The sequence below is a fragment of the Tamandua tetradactyla genome, chromosome 6 (genome assembly GCF_023851605.1).
Source record: "Tamandua tetradactyla isolate mTamTet1 chromosome 6, mTamTet1.pri, whole genome shotgun sequence".
NCBI classification, from domain to species: Eukaryota; Metazoa; Chordata; class Mammalia; order Pilosa; family Myrmecophagidae; genus Tamandua; species Tamandua tetradactyla.
Genome location: NC_135332.1, coordinates 145,316,204 through 145,335,825, shown reverse-complemented (window position 1 = coordinate 145,335,825; position 19,622 = coordinate 145,316,204). Strand labels below are relative to the sequence as shown.

At 43.2% G+C, this 19,622-nt stretch overlaps 1 long non-coding RNA gene across 1 annotated transcript in view; it reads left to right on the top strand.

Annotated features, from left to right (window-relative positions):
• The first annotated feature begins 5,364 nt into the window (after positions 1-5,364).
• LOC143686408 (uncharacterized) overlaps positions 5,365-19,622 on the top strand; it is a 65,495-nt gene continuing 51,237 nt past the window's right edge. Inside the window, exon 1 of the long non-coding RNA XR_013177124.1 lies at positions 5,365-5,924. This is a non-coding gene — a long non-coding RNA (uncharacterized LOC143686408). The remainder of the gene's footprint in view (positions 5,925-19,622) is intronic.

Genomic DNA, 19,622 nt, shown 5'->3' with positions numbered 1-19,622 from the left:
CTAAGGAACCGCTTGCTGTGGTCCCTTCCTACAAGATGTAAACTGATAGAAACTAAGAAGGGTGACAATGCATGCCTGTTCTCCCACATATATCTAGGTATTGTAATAGAGAATTGCTAAAATTAGATTAACCTTCAAGAGGCAAAGAAATTAATGCATCCCAAATGGTGGGATTTCAGGCAGCAGAGGGGAAGATACTTTGTGCCCTCCCTAGCATCTCTAGAATCATGCCACTGAGTGGTTTCTATACTCCCATTATATATGAGGCAAGCCTTGTGGTTGGACATGACAAATGGGAACCACCTTGCATGGAAAAGTTCCAATGTGACAGAAGCCCCTGCTTCTTCCCTACTCCTCTTTCTTTCAGGAGGAGGCTCCAGGAAGGACACGGAGCCCTGCTTCATAAGCTTCTAGCCATTCTGATCTGAAGAAATGCCAGAACAAAGGACTGTCACCAACAAGGACTCGGCATTTGATAAGGCAGTTGGATTCTCCTCTCCACTACTGATTAATTGAACTGTAGTTTTAGGGTTGGAGAAAATGACTTATTCCTACTACCCATTTGATGTAAGAATCCCATATTCACTCATCATTCACTCATCTAATGAGCAGCTGTTCTTGGCCAAGTAATGTGCTTGGTTACTGGAGATAGGCTCACAGTCTGATCAGGTGACAAGTACAACTATTATTAAACAATATAGTAAGGTAACTTAAGGAAGCACAGAGGATGGGGCTTAGCTTCTACACATAACATTTCTTCTGGGTCATTTGGCCTTTGCTTGGACCTCCAAGGACCTGTGTCTCCCTGCCTTCTACACTGATTTTGTAGAAAGTTCATCCTCAGATGGTCCCTCCACTTACACACAGAAATCAACCTCCCTGTAGCTTCTGTCCCACAGATCCTGGTTCTGGGACACCATTAGTTCAGGTCTCTCGTTCTTTAGTTGTTGGGTTGAGGGAAGGCATATCCAGTTTGATTTATCCTCATCAATATATTTCAAAGAACTATTCACAGCTCAATCCCTTGTCTTAATCTATGCTGCTATGACTTTTACCTACAGAAATCAAGATTCAGTTACAGCAATTTTTATAACAGCAATTGGTGTACTGTTTCCCTTTCTTCCATGTCCTCTTGTGGCTCCAGATTTCCTCCACAATCTCTTGGGGATGCTCCCCAAAACACTTTTAGGCCAAAGAGGAAGGCAAAGGACTGCTTAGGCAGGGCTCCAACCCTGGCATCCTTTAACTCTTGTCTCACCACCTAATCAAAGGGAGCAGCCACTTGTGTTGGGCAGGCAGCTTCAAGCTGGAGCGCGAAACCAGGAATGAGGCTCTGCAAGAGCCTCCAGGAACATCAGCGAAAACAGGACTGAAGCAGGTAACCAGGAACTTAACGTGGAAACAGAACGAACTGGGATCGAAGTTTCGAAGATTCAGAGAGTAGGTTTTATTAGTCTATGGCCATACAGCTCAGCCAAGTAGCCTCTGAAAGTCTTAGTCCTGATCGGGGGCTGATACAAGTTATTTATAGACAAAATGTTTGGAAGTCTTCCTAATATGGCAATTGGTTACATTGGAAGGAGGTGATTGGCTGCTGGCAGTACTTTCTTAATATGGTAACTGGCTACACTTGAGGGAGGTGATTGGCTGCTGGTAACCAGAACCAGGACGGGTTTTGAAAGCTGAATTTGGAGGGGGGAGGGGGCGTGCTGCTTGCTGCCAGGAGCTTGCTTGCTACACTTGTTCCTTGCTTCTCAGCACCCTCCTTTGCAGAGATGAAAGTAAACGAGAGCAAGACTCTGAAAGGCACCTGAGAGCTTCCGAGAGCAGGTGGCTGCCTTCCTTAAAGAATGCTGTCCAGTGGTAGTTCAGAGAACCGCAAGGGAAGTGACTCAGAAATCTTCAAGCCCAACCCCCATGAGGAAACTGAGAACCCAAGAGAAGAGGTGAGATGCAGTTGTGCTAAGGACATTCCCCTAGACCAGGGCAAATGCAAGCCACGTAAGCAAGTGTCAGTTTTCTAGTAGTCAAATTAAAAAATTTTTTTACAACAAGTAAGATTAATTTTAATATATTCTATTTAATCCAGTATGTCCAAAATTTTTATCATTTTAACATGTAATTTATATAAAAATTATTGACATATTTTACAATTTCTTTTCCATATGAAGTTTTTGAAATCCAGCATATAGGTTACACTTACAGCACATCTCAATTCAGGCTAGCCACATTTCAAGTGGTCAGTAGCCACAGGTAGCTGGAGGCTATTGTATTGGACAGTGCAATTCTAGACAATACTTGGCAGCCTTTGACCCCATTTATATTGAAGTCATGTGTCCTCCATCTTATCTGCCTTATTTCCCATGTGTTAAATGTTGTTTCTGACAGTGTCTGGAGCTTGTCAAATAGGTGGGCTCTGGGACTCTCAGGGATAGAAAAGGTGATGTGGTGGATCCAAATATGGGCTGTGGAGCCAAAATGTCTGGGATCAAATCCTTACAGAGTATTTGGGGTGATTCAATAAGATAATGCATACAGCACGTAGTACAGCATCTGGCACACAGGAAGGAAATTCTCAATGACTATCAGCGCCCCCCCCCCCCCCCGCCCCAACCATGTTCACACTGCTATGTACTCACTAGCTCCTCTGACAAGGGAGAGAGTGAGATGAGTCATCTGCAGACATGGAATGGCAGTGATTCGCCCTGGCAAGGTGGAACACCTGGCCTATGAGAAACTCTTTTCAGAAACTTCCCACATTTTTAGTGCTTAGTCACCCAGAACTCTCTGCAGTCTCCAATGGGGCTCAAACACTGCTTCCTCCTTCCCCTTACTCCCAAAAAGGCTGAGAAAGGGAAAAGAAGCTTCTAAACTCCCTCAGGCAGGTCAAGTACCCAGAGACCCACACAGCAGCCAGAAGGGATACCTGCTAGAGTTCATTCCCAAGGCTGCCTGTAGGTAACACCCAAACCAGCCAAAATCCACAGAGCCAGCACTTGTCCTAGTGTCTAAGAACTGGTCATTTGGTAATGGAGGAAGTGAAATTACGGAAGGCTGACAGACAACCACGCTCGTTGGTAAAAATACATACAAAGTAGTTCCATCCCCTATCCCATATTATCAGCAGCCCCTTCCAGCATGAGAATAGGCATAGCCCAAATACCCCTAAAAAGTGGGGGAAGGATCAAAGGTGATGGTGGAGTTATACAGAGAAGGTAGGGTTTAACAAATAAGTGTGAGTGCTGAATCATCATATAGATATTTCTTTTAGTCTCCAGTATCTTACAGCAGCTAGAATTAAAACCTGAGGTTGTAGAATTGTAACCCATATCAAACTCTGAAATCTGTTCTACACCTAATTGTTGTGATGTGCCTTGAAATTCATTACTTTTTTGTATATGTTTTTTTTCACATACACACACACACACACAACAACAAAAAGAAGAATCGTGTTTTGTAGTATGTTGGCTTTTGAAGATTGATTTCAAGATCTTTTCTTTTTTTTGGTAACTTAAATATGTAAAGTATGCAGGAAGTGTTTTTGTAAGAAAAAGAGAGTAAAATAACTGATTGTTGCAGAATGAGAAAACAGGGATGTGGAGGACAAAATGGATGGATAGAAAAAGTTGAAGAAGTCTTGTTGAATGTGAATTTTATTGGTTGTAGTTAAGGTTGGCTAAGATTTTATAATTTTATAAGATTTTTAATAGTTTTCCTATCAGATGTATCTTCATGCAAAACAAGAATTTGGTTTTCCATCTGTTAAGATAACTGTTTTGTTGGATTATTTGATTGCTCTTAATGAGAAGCTATAAAAGGTTTTTAACCATTTGAGTAATCTGCCTAAATGACAAAGATTCTGTCTTATCAGACAGATGTACTTATTGATACGTATGTTGACCATCTCCTTCCTTATTTTTAGCTAATGCCTCACTTTAAAAAAAATTGTCTTTTTAAAATCATGTGAATTCCTCTATTTACTTTCAAACTTTTATGTCACCTTGATTAAATAAAGAACAACAAAAAAAAGCACACGAACAATTGATTTCATAACAAAGGCAGGCCTGGCATTCAGGCACTTCTGCCATACCAGCCGTTCACAGCCGCTGCCTGTCCTGCCTGCCCGTTGCCCATGCTATCCTTAAGCATTTTGTGTATCCCAGTGGGACTTCGGATAAAGGCAGCCTTTGATGAACTTTGAGAAGTTCCTCCAACATGCCACGTTCTTTCACACTTCCTGGCCTTCACACATGCTGCTTTGCCAGGCATGCCTTCTTTCCTTTCCATTTTGACTCCTATGTCTTCTCCAGCAGAAAAATAAGCAAAACACCCCACCCCCTCTGTGACTTTCCCTCTGGCCTGGCCCCAGCCTCTGGAGGAGGGGAACCGGCAGACTATACTATTCTACTGAATGGACACAAGATGGCAACTGATCCAAAACCCATCAACCCATTGGTTGACTTATGTGTGGGGTGGTCAGAGTTGTAGAGTTATAAACCGGTTAATCGCACTGTTCCTCTGAAGAATTTGAACTAATTCTATTTATTGTGCTCGGTGAGTTACAACAACAAACCGGGGCTGGAAGTTAGTCTTTATCTCGATTCTATACCTGGGACCCATGGCAGCTATTTTGGGGTCTTTTGCAATCTGCTGAGCAAGCAGAAGCTAGTCTCTACAGGGAACAGAGAAAGGAAGAGAGGCACGGAGAGAAATGAGCGGGAGGAGCTGCTGTGGGCCCTCTAGTCTTTCCAGTGTTCTGTTCCAGTTCGATGGCCCTGTGCCACAAAACCCCGTTCCTGAGCTCGAGTTCCCCAGCCTTGACAGTAAAGTCTTCTTTCTCACCTTAGCTAATGTGAAGGAATTTCTGTTCCTCGATATGAAAAAGTCATGGCTAGAATATCAATCTTTGAGACTCCGACTCCTGTGCCTCCTGTGAGGAACCACCCTGCTCTGCCCCTGAGCTCCCCCAGTATTTGCAGAGACCCCACTCCACAGCTCTCAGCTGTCACTGCAGTTGTCTCCTCATTTGACTTATCTCTCCTCTAGGGTCTAGGCTCCCCTAAGGCAGGGACTTGTCTTATCTTTCTTTGTATTCCCAGCACCTAGCACAGTGCTCACAAAATATTTGTTGCCCTAAATGTGATTGTTGATTAAGGGAATTAAATTTTCAATTTCCAGTAGAGATTCCTCATTTTTGCATAGCTTTTATAGTGTAGAAAGCATGCTCATCCCCAAACTTTTATTAGTTTGTAGGTTACCTGCTGTTTTAGTTTGTTAATGCTCCTGAAATGCAATGCACCAGAAATGGAATGGCTTTTATAAAGGGGATTTATTATATTAAATTACAAGTTTACAGTTCTAAACCCACAGAAATGTCCAAACTGAGACATCCAGAGAAAGATACCTTGATTCTGAAGAAAAACCCGATGTCTGTCATATGGGAAGGTACATGGCTGGTGCCTACATCCTTTCCTGGATTCTGGTTTCAAACTTTCTGGCTTCTGGCTTGTTTAGCATCTCATGGGAAGGCACATGACAACTAGTCTGCTAGGCTCTGCATCTCCAAACGTCTGTGTCTAGGCATCTGCTCTCTTTGTCGGCACTCCAAGCATCTCCTTTGGCACGCCAAACATCTCCAAATGTCTGTATCTATGTAGCTTCTCAGCTTTTTCCAAAAATATTTCCCCTTTTAAAGGAAACTAATCAAGAAACACCTTAAAAGGGCAGAGTCAAATCTCCACCTAGTCAAAACGTCCAACCACATTGAATGGATTACATCTCCATGGAAACAATCCAATCAGACATCTCAGTCACAATTGGGTGTGTCATGTCTCCATGGAAACAATCCAGTCAAAATTTCCACCCTAAACAATAGGTCTGCCCCCGCAAGTCTGGATTAGGTGGAAGAACATGGTTTTTCTGGGGTACGTAACATCTTCAAACCAGCCCATCTGGTGAAAGGAATTTTTTTTTTGCATTCTTACAGTGACACAAATTTAGAATTGGTGGCTAGCTTAGAGGATTTCTGTTGCTACCCCTCACTAAATGGGTGAGGGGGCCTTGCCGATGCCTCCACCTTGGACTTCTCTTATCTTCAAAACCATGATTCAGTAACGTCCTGTTGTTTAGGTCACCCCTTGTGGGTTATTTGTCATACATTCCAATCATTAATAAGATGATAATCACTTCAGCATTTTGGTAAAATCCAGAAAGCTATCGGGCTTGTCAAAGAAAATGGCTCGTTCTATTATTCTGCTCTCAGTTCTCGATTACAGCTCTCTCATGTGCCATTTTAGTAAATGCAAAATGTACTCTGAAACTCCCATATGAGGGGGGAAAATTCCCCGAATTATGATAAGTACATTTTTTATGCTCTGCAAAAGCAAATCTCTTTATTTTTAAAAACTTGGAATTTAATAGTAAATTGAAACTGCTCCAGGAGATTCTGACACTTACTCAGACTCACCGCCTCTTGCGTCAAACCTTCTGTCTTTTCAGTTCTTGAAGTAACTTGGAGCTTTAGCGCCCTCCCTGTAGGCTCTAACCCTGGGGCCCCCATTAAAGCCCCTGCTTTTTCTCATTTGCCACATTCCCACTGCCTCGGACTGGTTCCTCTGATCCAGGCACCAGTGCTGACTGCAGCTGCTGCTGGAGGTGATCACCACAGGCATTCTGCTGTTTCTGTGCCTCTGGCCCCTGAAAAGCCACAAGGACCTGACCGCCCAGGTTGAAGATGCTCTTTGCCTTGTTAGCTTGGTCTCCTGCTGAAGCAGGGAGAAAGCCTATGTAAAAGTTCTAAGCAGGACTTGGCTGGAGGGATCCACTTCCCTTTAAACAGACACTGTTGGTATTTCCTGAAAGAGCATCTAGACTGAAGAATAGATGCTAGTGCACTCTGTCCAACACAGGCTTCCAGGCAGTGCCTCCTTCCCATTGGAGCCCCTCAAGCTTGGCTTTGGGGCCAAGATGGTGAATGGGTTTCCTCTTGCCTGACAACACTGACAGATGACAAAGGCTCTCTAGTAGGCTGTGTTAAGAGGGATTTTGAAGTTGTATCTGAGGTCAGCAGAAAGAGTGCTATACCAGAAGGGTAGGGATTTTTGTCTGTTCTGTTCACTGCACTATCTCCAGTACCTGGCACATAATAGGTGCTTAATCAACTTAAAAAGAAAAATAGACCAGCTTTATTAACATATGTGCTGGTTTGAAAGGATGTATGTAGCCTAGAAAAGCTATGTTTTAATCAAAATCCCATTTTGTAAAGGCAGAAATATCCCTATCAATACTGTATATTTGAATCTGTAATTAGATCATCTCCCTGGAGATGTAACCCAATCAAGAGTGGTTGTTAAATTGGGTTAGGGGAGATGTGTCTCCACCCATTTGAGTGGGTCTTGATTGGTTTACTGGAGTCCTATAAAAGAGGAAACATTTTGGAGAATGAGAGATTCAGAGAGAGCAGAGCAGAACGACATAGCCACGAGAAGCAGAGTCCACCAGCCAGCGACCTTTGGAGATGAAGAAGGAACATGCCTCCAGGGAGCTTCATGAAACAAGAAGTCAGGAGGAGAAGCTAGGAGATGATGCCATACTTGCCATGTGCCCTTCCAGATGAGAGAGGAACCCTGATCATGTTCACCATGTGCCTTTCCAGATGAGAGAGAAACCCTGAACTTCATCAGCCTTCTTGAACCAAGGTATCTTCTCCTGGATGCCTTAGATTGGACATTTTTTTTTTTTTATGGGCAGGCACCGGGAATCGAACCCAGGTCCTCTGACATGGCAGGTAAGTGTTTTTGCCTGTTGAGCCACTGCGTCCCACCCTGGACATTTTTATAGACTTGCTTTAACTGAGACATTTTCTTGGCCTTAGAACTGTAAACTAGCAACTTATTTAATTCCCCTTAAAAAGCCATTCCATTCCTGGTATATTGAATTCTGGCAGCTAGCAAACCAGAACATATAATTTACACACACATGTACTATTCAGTGATTTTTAATGTATTCATAGAGTTACATAACCATTACCACCCCTTTAAATGGATTAACTAACTACTAGATATGAACAAAGTCCTGAGAACATAGGATAGATGCATCTGCTCATGGACTTTATGTTATTTTATTTTTTATTTTTATTAATAAAAATCAACACGCAAATGTGAACATTCTTAACACATGAACATTCCATACTTGGCGTGCAATCAGTGGCTCACAATATCATCACATAGTTGTATATTCATCACCATGATCATGTCTCAGAACATTTACATCACTCCAGGAAAAGAAATAAAAAGAAAAAAGAACAAACTCATACATACCATATCCCTTACTCCTCCTTTTCAGTGACCACTAGTATTTCCCTCTACCCAATTTATTTTAACATTTCCCCCCTATTATTTATTTATTTTAAAGCATATGTTTTATTCATCTGTCCATACCATAGATAGAAGGAGCATCAAAGCAAGGTTTTCACAGTCACACAGTCACTTTGCAAAAGCTATATCATTATACAATCATCTTCAAGAAACATGGCTACTAGAATACAGCTCTACAGTTTCAGGCACTTCCCTCTATCCTCTCTAATACACCTCAACTGAAAAGGGGTTATCTATATAATGCATAAGAATAACCTCTGGAATAACCTCTCAACTCAACTTGAGATCTCTCAGCCACTGACACTTTATTTGGTCTCATTTCTCTCTTCCCCCTTTCGGTTGAGAAGGTTTTCTCAATCCCTTGATGCTGAGTCCCAGCTCATTCTAGGATTTCTGTACCATGTTGCCAGGGAGGTTTATACCCCTGGGAGTCATGTCCCACATAGAGGGGGGGTGGGGCAGTGAGTTTGCTTGCCATGTTGGCTGAGAGATAGGCTACATCTGAGCAACAAAAGAGGTTCTCTGGGAGTGACTCTTAGGTCTAATTTTAAGTAAGCTTAGCCTATCCTTTGTAGGGATGAATTTCATATGAGCAAACCCAAAAATTGAGGGTTTGGCCTATTGATTTTGTTGTCCTCGCTGCTTGGGAGCATATCAGGAATTCTCCAAATGGGGAAGTGGAATTTTCACCATTCCCCCAAGGGGACTTTGCAAATACTTTTTAATTCACTGTTCAAATCACTCTGGACAAATCTACAAAATCTCATGCCGTACTCAAGTTTCCATATACTTATGGTGTTCAGTTAAACTGTCCATAAATTTATGTCAAAACATAAATTTTGTTCTAAATAAACAATTTTTGCTTTAGTCTTAAACATAAGTATAGTTTTAAAATAGGAATTACCATCTGTTTTCAACACCCTGCAAAATTGATGTTCCTTTGTTCTTCCTCATGCAAAAGCATTTTTTAATTTGTACATTTAGTCACTATCATTGTACACTCTCAGCATTCCTAGATTATTTCATATCAGTCTTTATCATCTATCTTTCCTTTGGATTTCATTTGTGCCCCCAGCCCTCCTCCCTCTATCATTCTCACATTCAGCTTCATTCAGTCTACTAACATTATTGTACTACAGTTAGGTAGAATTGTGTTATCCATTTCTGAATTTTCACAATCAGTCCTGTAGCACAATTTGTATCCCTTCAGCTCCAATTACCCAATAGCTACCCTATTTCTATCTCCTGATGGTCTCTATTACCAACTGAAATTCTCCAAGTTCATTTGCTAATGTCAGTTCATATGAGTGAGACCATACAGTATTTGTCCTTTTGTTTCTGGCTAATCTCACTCACATAACATCTTCAAGGTCCATCCATGTTGTTACATACTTCATAACTTTATTCTGTTTTACAGCTGCATAATATTCCATCGCATATATATATATCACAGCTTGTTTAGACACTCGCCTGTTGATGGACATTTGGGCTGTTTCCATTTCTTGGCAATTGTAAATAATGCTGCTATAAATATTGGTGTGCAAATGTCTGTTTGCATCCTTGCCCTCATGCCCTCTGAGTAGATACCTAGCAATGGTATTGCCAGATCATTTGGAAATTTTATACTTAGCTTCCTGAGGAACTGCCAAACTGCCTTCCACACTGGTTGTGCCATTTTACATTCCCACCAACAGTAGATAAGTGTGCCTCTTTCTCCACATCCTCTCCAGCACTTGTAGTTTTCTGTTTTATTGATAATGGCCATTCTGCTGGGTGTGAGATGATATCTCATTATGGTTTTGATTTACATTTCCCTAGTAGCCAGGGAAGTTGAGCATCTTTTCATGTGACTTTTAGCCATTTGTATTTCCTCTCCAGCACTTGTAGTTTTCTGTTTTATTGATAATGGCCATTCTGCTGGGTGTGAGATGATATCTCATTGTGGTTTTGATTTACATTTCCCTAGTAGCCAGGAAAGTTGAGCATCTTTTCATGTGACTTTTAGCCATTTGTATTTCCTCTTCTGAGACGTGTCTGTTCAAGTCTTATGCCCATTTTGTAATTGGGTTGTTTGTCTTTTTGTTGTAGTATATAGAAACACTGCAGATTTTTGAGTGTTGACCTATTAACCTGTCACTTTGCTGTGCTAATTTGTTAGCTCTAGTAGTTTTGCATGTATTTTGGAGCACTCTGGCTCAGTGCATAAATATTTATGATTTTTATGTCTTCTTTTGAATTGTTCCTTTTATTAATACATAGCATCCTTTTTAGTCTCTTTTCATTGTTTTACATTTGAAATCTAATTTGTTGGATATTAGTATAACTACTCCTGCTCTTTTCTGATTGTTGTTCGCATGAAATATCTTTTCCCCAACCTTTCACTTTCAACCTATGTTTATCATTGTGTGTAAATTGCATCTCCTGTAGACAGCATAGAGATGGATCCTGTTTTTTAATCCATTCTGCCAGTCTGTGTCTTTTGATTGGGGAGTTTAATCCATTAACATTTAGTATTATTACTGTATTTTTTTCTTCTTCCATTTTGCCTTTTGGGTTTTATTTGTCAAATCTAATTTTTCTTCTTTTTACCTTTACTAATAGTCTTCATTTCTACACTCTTCTCCACACCTCTCTCTCCTGTCTTTTCATATCTGTCTCTAGTGCTCTGCTTAATATGTCTTGCAGAGCCGATCTCTTGGTAACAAATTCTCTCAGTGGTTTTTTTGTCTGAAAATGTTTTAATTTCCCCCTCATTTTTGAAGGACAGTTTTGCTGGATATAGAATTCTTGGTTGGCAGTTTTCCTCTTTTAGTAACTTAAATATATCACTCTACTGTCTTCTCACCTCCATGGTTTCTGCATGGTCTTATTGGGCTTCCCTTGTATGTGATGGATTGCTTTTCTCTTACTGCTTTCAAGATTCTCTCTTTCTCCTTGACATCCATGTCTTGGAGTACGTCTATTTGGGTCTATTCTGTTTGGGGTATGCTGCATTTCTTGGATCTATAATTTTAAGTTTTTTGTAAGAGTTGGGAAATTTTCAGTGATTATTTTCTCCATTAGTTTTTCTCCTCCTTTTCCCTTCTCTTCTCCTTCTGGGACACCCACAACACATATATTTGTGCACTACTGTTGTCATTCAATTCCCTGAGTCCCTACTTAAATTTTTCCATTCTTTTCCCTATATTTTTTGCTTGTTGGATTGCACATGTCCTGTCCTCCAGTTTACTGATCCTATCTTCTACCTCTTTAAATCTGACTTTGTAGGTTTCCATTGTTTTTTTTCATCTCTTCTCCTGTGCATTTCATTCCCATAAGTTCTGTGACTTGTTTTTTCAGACTTTCAATTTCTTCTTCTTGTTCATTCCTTGCCTTTTATATATCCTCCCTCAACTCATTGATTTGATTTTTGATGAGGTTTTCCATGTCTGTTTGAACATTCTGAATGAATTGTTTCAACTCCTGTATCTCATTTGAATTGTTGGTTTGTCCTTTGACTGGGTCATATCTTCAATTTTCCTAGTATGATTTGTTATTTTTGGCTGGTGTCTAGGCATTTAATTACCTGAATTAGTTTATTCTGGAGATTGTTTTCAGTTTTTTTACCTAGGATTTTCTTGCTGAAAATCTTGTTGGCTCTCTGTTTTTTGATATTCATTTCAGCTTATTCTGGACCATAGCTTAGGTTTTGTTTAACAGAGCAGAATTTTTCAGTTCTTGTTTTCTTATTTCTTGCCCTACCTGTATAGTGCCTTTTTTTCCCCCTTAGAAGGGTCTACTTAGGTATTGTAGACCCAAGCCAGATTTTCCCAGACCAAACTGGCCTCCTGTCAGGAGGCAAGAGTCACCTGTGTCGGTTTTCCCTGAGGGTGAGACCCAGCAGGTTGAAAGACTTTCCTGTGAAGTCTCTGGACTCTGTTTTTCTTATCCTGCCCAGTATGTGGTGCTTGTCTGCCTGCAGGTCCCACCAGCATAAGATGATGCAATACCTTTAACTTTGGCAGACTCTCCCTGCTGGGGGTGTGGCTGAGACAGAGGAGAGGTTGTAGGCTGGCTTTAATCTCTTCACTTTTCCAGACTCTGGGGTCTGAATTCCTTGAGGGAGGGATTCCACCTGAGCTGGGCCCCACCTCTCTTCTGGGGAAGGCACAGGCTCCAGACAAACACTCAAACAAGCTTCTTCTGCCTAGGCCTGGGGCATTTGGAGCCTGAGAAGCCTTGCAGCTGTATCTAAAAAGTAGTCAAGCCGTAGAAACACAGCCACAGAAGAGAAAAACAAAAATCCTTTTCAGAGCAGGACCCCCATTCCTTGTTTTACTAATCAAGAGCTTAAGTTGGTATGTTGCTCTGTGTATTTCCAGGTCCTATGTGCCCCTTACTTTCCTGCAGGGCCTAGATTTTTCCAAGTATTTTGTGCTGTCCAATCTGAGAAGAAACTCTTTTTTTTTTTTCTTTCCTTTTTCAGGTAGCCCTGCCCCCTCTACACCAGGGTGAAAACCAGCAACCTTAGCTTTTACTCGAGGTTCAGCTGAGCTGGGGGTCTATTTTTAATAGTCAGAATTTGTTAATTCCACATTTGGAGCTTGGTTGCACTCAGCCTCTGCTTCTGGTAACGTCTCTTTCCTTTCCCCTCTGGGAAGCAGCCTGTCGGGGAGAGGGGCCGGCCGCCGCAGCTTGGGGAGCTTGCAGTTAGTCCAGCTGGTCCAGAGGGGTACGCAGTGTGTCCAGTCACTGATGTGGCCCCAGCAGTTGTTCTGTACTGTTCCTGGCTGTTTACTAGCTGCTCTGGAGGATGAACTAAATCCCACACCTCACTAAGCTGCCATCTTGGACCTCTCCTCTGTGTTATTTTATTTACTCATTTAATCCTCACTGCACAGTATTTTGAGGTAAATATTTACGAATGAAGAAACTGAGGCTCAAAAAGGAAAAAAAAATAACTTGCCAAATAATCAGTTGGCTTTGGATTCCAACCCAAGTCTTCTGACCCCAAATAATGAGGGAAGAAAGGAATGCAAAATAGGGGCCCCAAAGGTAACCTCACTTGGTTTATGGGCTCACCTGGAATGGTCCTTGGAATAGTCAAGCACATTGTAAGCTTCGCTACTTGGTCCCAAATCCTAAATAGATTCATTCCTAATATCAAATTGAAGTTAAAAAAAAATTGACCTATAAAATTATTGCTCCGGAAACTTAAAGCGGGGAAAATCAGGGCATGGGCGAGGTTGGGGGCTGACAGAGAGTGAGAGAGTGGAGCATGGGTCCCCTAGGAGCCACCGTGGATACTGGTCACCTTAGGATACGTTGGCAGGGAGTTTGTGTTATTAGAGAACAGGTACGCCTCTTTACTTCCTCATTCTACATCTGAGTGCTAAGTGCTACTAGGCACTCTGTTTCATGCAGGGTATGTGAAGAGGAGTAGCACTCAAAAGAGCTCCAGTAGGAGTACAGTCTTACCTGGGTTTCATGGGATGAGTAGGAGTTCACTAGGCAGCCTCCAGATGAAAGGCAGAATGGGCCAACGTGCAACGTAAAAATAGCTTGTTTTATCTTGTTATTACTGCCACTTAATGTACTAGGTAGGGAGATGGGGTTGCAAAAGAAGCCATTTTACTTGTGGAATGAAAAACTGAACTTATTGCAGATGGGTTCAAGAGACAACTACAGAAAAACAAAATTATAAAAACCATTAGAAAAAGGGAATATGATTATGATCTTGGGGTAAAAAGACTTCTTTAAGCAAGGCACAAAAAACAAAAACAGGGAAAGATTTACTACATCAGAATGAAAGCTGTTTTAGGACAAATGACACCATCAAGAAAGTAAAATAACCAACTATTAGCCAGGGGAAAATGTTCACAACGTATGCATAACAGATCAAGGATTCTTAAATGCAGTATAGAACAAATTCATACTAAAGTAGAAAAAAAAGACAGACAATCCAGGAGGGAAAAGAAGCAAAGGAGTTAAATACAATTCCTAGAAGAAAAGCTACAAAGATCTAATAAACATCAGAAAATAAAGGGAACATGAAAAGATGCTCAAACTTAGTAATCAGGGAAATTCAGGGTAAAATAAGGATGAGATACCATTTTAACTCATCATATTGAAACAAAACCTTAAGGTTTGATGAATATTAAATGCTAGCAGAGGTACATGGAAATAGTTGACCGGGACTGCCGGTGGGCATAGAAATATACTTTGCAGGGCAACCCTGCAGAATTATTACAGTTGGAATCTATCAACATTGAGCCCACAATTTTGATGTTCTGTTTGTTTGGCATGTGTATTTGTGCATGTGTGTGCTCATGTGTATTCATGTGTGTGTGTGTGTGCGTGTGTGAGCAGCCTGAAGGTACACAGAATTGAGGTGGTCATTTGTCCCAGCTCGTGGCATGCCATCATCTTCAGTCTGCGTCAGGCCTGCCTCCCTATTTTTCAGTTTTATTCTATTATTTTCTCTGTCATTTGCTATTCCCACCTCCATTCTGTACCCCTCAGGCATCCAGTAGTATACACTTCATTTAGTTTTTCCTAGTCCAGCCATTATACCTTGACTTAGAAATATATGTTTCCTACATTTTTATTCAACATCACTTTTTAAAAATCTCTCCATGTTGCTGGGTATAAACGCACTTCATTTCCCCTAGTGGCCACATGGTATTCCAGCACAGGTACATATCTCATCTGACTTATCCAGGCTTCAGTTGATGGAACTCAGCTGTCTCCAGCCCTCCTGTGAGGTACACAATCCCTTCTGGACCAGTGTGAACAGTTTCTTGTGTGTGAGTGTGTGTGTGTATGTTTTCTTTTTCTGAGATCATATACCTCGGGGTAGTAGAGTTGAATCATGATATATGCATACTCAAGTTCACTAAAGTCTGTCAGAATTTCACTGCAAGATTAAACATTTCATTGTACATACGCAAGCCTTCAGGCTTTCCTGTGGATTGCCTGTTCTCTGCTGGGGGAGCTCTCACCCCATTCTCAGAGGGTACCGTCTCCGGTCTATTTAGGGGAGTCCATCCCATAATAAGAAATCCTTATTCCTCCAGCTTGTCTCAGACAGGATAGAAACATCAGAATTTATGAAAAGTAATACATTTCCTTGACATTCATTAATTCTTTGACCTATTTATTCAACCAATTGACTGAGGACCTTCCTCACCCCAGGCCATGTGCTGGGCCCTGAGTGTCCAACAGAGAACAGGGACTTAACCTCTGCCCTGCGTAGCATCCGGGAGGAGTATACATCACCAAATATCACTCATCCTTCCTGCTTGATTTCTGCCCGCCTGTGGAGTCAGAGTGGAAGAGCTCAGAAACGCCTAGTTCAGTGCAGGTTATAGGTGAAGGAAGAAAGTTCCAGAGAGGTTCATTGATTTGCCTGAGCCTCTCCGCTGGTAAGTGAGAGCTGGGCTGGTGCCCAGGTCCTTTGAGGGCCAGTTCCACACTCTGGTGGTTGCCCTGGAGGCTGAGATGATGTGAACATTGTACCAGATCCACTTCCGTGATGTGCGCTGTCACCCCGACAGCCCCTCTGTGTGGTTTAGCAATTTAGCTGGGCTGGTCCTTCCTCTAGAAGCCTAAAAACTGGCTACAGGGATGCGGGGTGCCATATTGTCCAAAGGTCCTGGGCCTTCAGGGTCAGGTGTGCTGGCCGAAGTGAGTGTTCTCGAGCCAGAGTTGGGCACGGATGAGGCATGAAGCTGCGGGAGTGAGCCAGGATGCCCCTGCGGTCAGGCCCAAGAAACAGGCAGAATGCAGGGTCTCTGATTTGGGTGCGGAGGTGGGAGGGGATGCAAGGAAAGCCAGGTCCTGTGGAAAGGGTTCCAACCTGGGTGGATTAGAATGGAGAACAATGATGTCTGAGAAATGCCCTGAGTCAGTTCCCTTGTACAGAGACCCGGAGTGCACTGCCCAGGGCCTCAGGGGGGTCACACTTCAAGGACCTCCGTTGACACAGAGTTCGGGCCAAGGTCTCTTGTGCCTCCAGACCTGGTCAGGGAGCAGCGTGGGCCCTTTGAAAACCTGGATCTCACCAACTCTGCCCACAGTGGCCTCACGCATTTCCTCAATTCAGATGTGGCCTCCACTTTATTGGGGGCAGAAGCAATTTAAATTGCTATCAGCTTGTCTTCCAGCTGTCAGCTTGGGCCATAACACCATATATTTTATATCAATAATTTAACTACCTCAAGAATTAGAGGCTCCAGGGGATCCCTGGGGAGCCAACTGGCTCCATTCATTATTAAGCCAGCACTTACTGCCCGGCCTCTGAGTGCTGGGAGTGAATCCTGTCCAAGCTGGATGCCTTCCTGCTATCCCTTCTCCCCTCCTCTCCCCTACCCTTCATTTCCACCTTCTTTTTCTGCTCTTTCTCTGAGGCTGATCCCTGTCGCCTGGCGTAGATATCTTTTTTTGGCGTGTTGAATTGCATATATAGAGAACTTGCTGTTCCACCTAAGCCGAGATGCAAAAATTGAAGAGGAAAACCTGAACGGTCCATGTATTTAAGAACTCTTTCAGTGCTCTATCATATTTAAAAGGTTTTGTTTGTGGGTATAAAAGGTATATATGTTTGTTTGTTGTTTATTTTTCTCCCACGACTCTTAGGAATTCTCCAAACAGGGCATCTTGGCTGGGCAGCGGATGAGAGAGCCAAGCAGCATTCTTTCCCTTACGGCTCCTTTGCACCTGCTCGTTGTTTGGTTTTGAGTTGCAGAGGAAGAGTTTGGGGTGGGGGGAAATGCTGGGTAGTGGGCATTAGAAAGGAGAAGGGCCGGGAGGGTTGGGTAATGGCATGCTAGGTATTCCCTGTCTGACTCCTTGAACTGGGCAGAGCCATTTTTAGGAGGTGAGGGCCAGAGCTGAAGCAACTGTTTTCCCAAGAGACTTTATGAAACCCTGGACTTGTCCCATCGTGCCCTGGCAGGCCCAGGAGGGGTGGTGCTGGAGCATCTAGGGATAGCATCTAAGACAAAGCCACGGTCAGCAGCAGTGATGGCAAAACAGCTTGAAGCATCATTTCAGTGGACACAAATTAGTGAGAGTTGGAGCAAAAGAATCACATGGGGCCATGGGGACTGTGCCTGAAGACTTTTGGGGGCACCTATGGGACTCTTGGAAGTAACAGGGGGCACGGAACAGAGTGATGATGGTGATATGGCCTGGGGTGTTACAATCAAGGGGGTGGGAACTCAGAGCCACCAATTACAATGACAATTTGGACATTAATGTTAATATGACACTTTGGAACTCATCGTCTACTGACACCTGTAACATATGGCTTTTATCCTAAATATAGGGTGATTAAAAAGTATCATTGGTCACTGGCAAATACTTATCATTCAGTGTTCTACTTATCTATAGGTACAAAATGAAATACCCTAAAATTTAATGGCTTAAAACAACCAGTTATTTTGTCTGTGATTTTGTAGGTCAGGAATTTTGCAGGGCTTGGCTGAGTGGTGTATTTCTGTTCTACATGGTATCGCCTGGGGTGCCTGGAGTTGGAGGAGGATGTGCTATGAAGAGAGCTTTGCCCTCCCATGTCTGGCCCCACAGTGCTCCTTGGTCTCTCTCTCGCCACTGGAATCTCATCCTCCAAGACCTATCCATGTGGCTTGACCATCTTACAGCATGGTGGTCGCAGGATAGCTGTGTTTCTTACATGGTATCTGGCTACTAAGAGGCAGGAGCTAGAAGCTGCCAGGCCAGTTAAGGGCTACCATAGGAGCTCGCACTGGATCATTTCCAGAGAAACAGACTCTATCACTTGCTGGGGGAATGGCAAGTTCATAGTGTGGAAGATGCCTGTGTGGGACAGGAGATGCTGTTAGGGCTGTCTTTGGGAAATGCAGTCTGCCACGTTCAGTAGCTATGCTACGTGAGAACATGTGATAAAACTAACTTGCAAAGGAACAGTCACTGTTGTCTCTGCAATCTTATAAATAGTCTGCACTCCTTGTGTCCCACGGCCCTCACCGAGCCCAGACTCTTTGGGCATAGCCCTGTCTTCGGCTGAAACGACAGACTCGATGCAGTCCTCCATTTCCTTAAGGCCAGAAGGAGGAGTGGTATGAACCAGACGTTCATGACACATCACCACTAGAAGGAGTTACTAAGTAATAACGGTGAGAAAGCTTTCAATTCTTACTAATTTCCTGCTATACTCATTGTGTTGAGTCAATGAAAAGGGTGAGTTACACATACTCTATTTTGAAGTTCCTAAACTAATGAATCGACTTTAGAGGTAGTGTTGGATGTGGTTAAGAGTTTCGGGTTTGGAGTCAGATAAAACTGGGCTCTAGTTCTGGCTCGAACACTTTTAATTGGGCGACCTTAGGGGAAGGATCTTATCCTTTCTAAGCCTCAGTAGTACTTCGAGTATCGCGTTGGTATCAGCGTTTCCATTAATCGTTGCTGGGCAGCAGCCACCCCAGAACAGTGACTTAGAGCAGCGACTTGATGCCTAATGGTTCTCTGGGTCGGGAATTTTGGTAAAGTTCAGCTGGGTGGTTCTGCTCTGTTGGAGGCCCAAGAAGGCTTCGCTCGTGGGGTGGGTGCCTTGGCGCTCCCGGCACCCACGGCCCCGCTCCCCACCCGGCGGCCCCTTATCCTGGGCTTCTCACGATGTGGTTCCCGCTCCCTCAGAGAGAAAGCGGAACTCGCCGGCTCTCTTAAGAGCTGGACCCAGGAGCGGCACAGTGTCACCTCCACCTCGGTCTTTTGGTCAAAGCAAGTCACAGGTCAGCTGGGACCCGAGGGGACAGGAAATACCCCGCCTCTTGGTGGGAGGGGTGGCATGGGAAGCAGGGAAGAGCGGAGTCGCCGGCAGCCGTCCCTGGAGACTCATCCACATCCGGATCAAGGGACTGATTGGTGTAAAATGCGCGGCACAGTGTCAGACATTCAATAAACGTTCGCCAGCAATGCTAATTTCTAAATACACAACAGAGGTTTCCTTTTTCTCAACGTGTTTGACCTCCCACTTAAGAAAAATCATAGCAAATGTGACATCATTGGAAGTGATTCGATCAAACTGATTTTTAACGAGCATGTGCGTGCGCACAAGGCAGACGCTGCCCTGGGGAACGTGCACGCTGGTGGAACGACTGCCTGGCGGTGGGGTGGGGTGGGGGCGGGGGGGCCGTCTCCGTTATGCTTGCAGCTGGGCTTCGGAATGTCGCCCATCCCCTTTCTGACCGCTCTCAAGCTCTTTACAGAGCCCGAGATCAAGCGGCA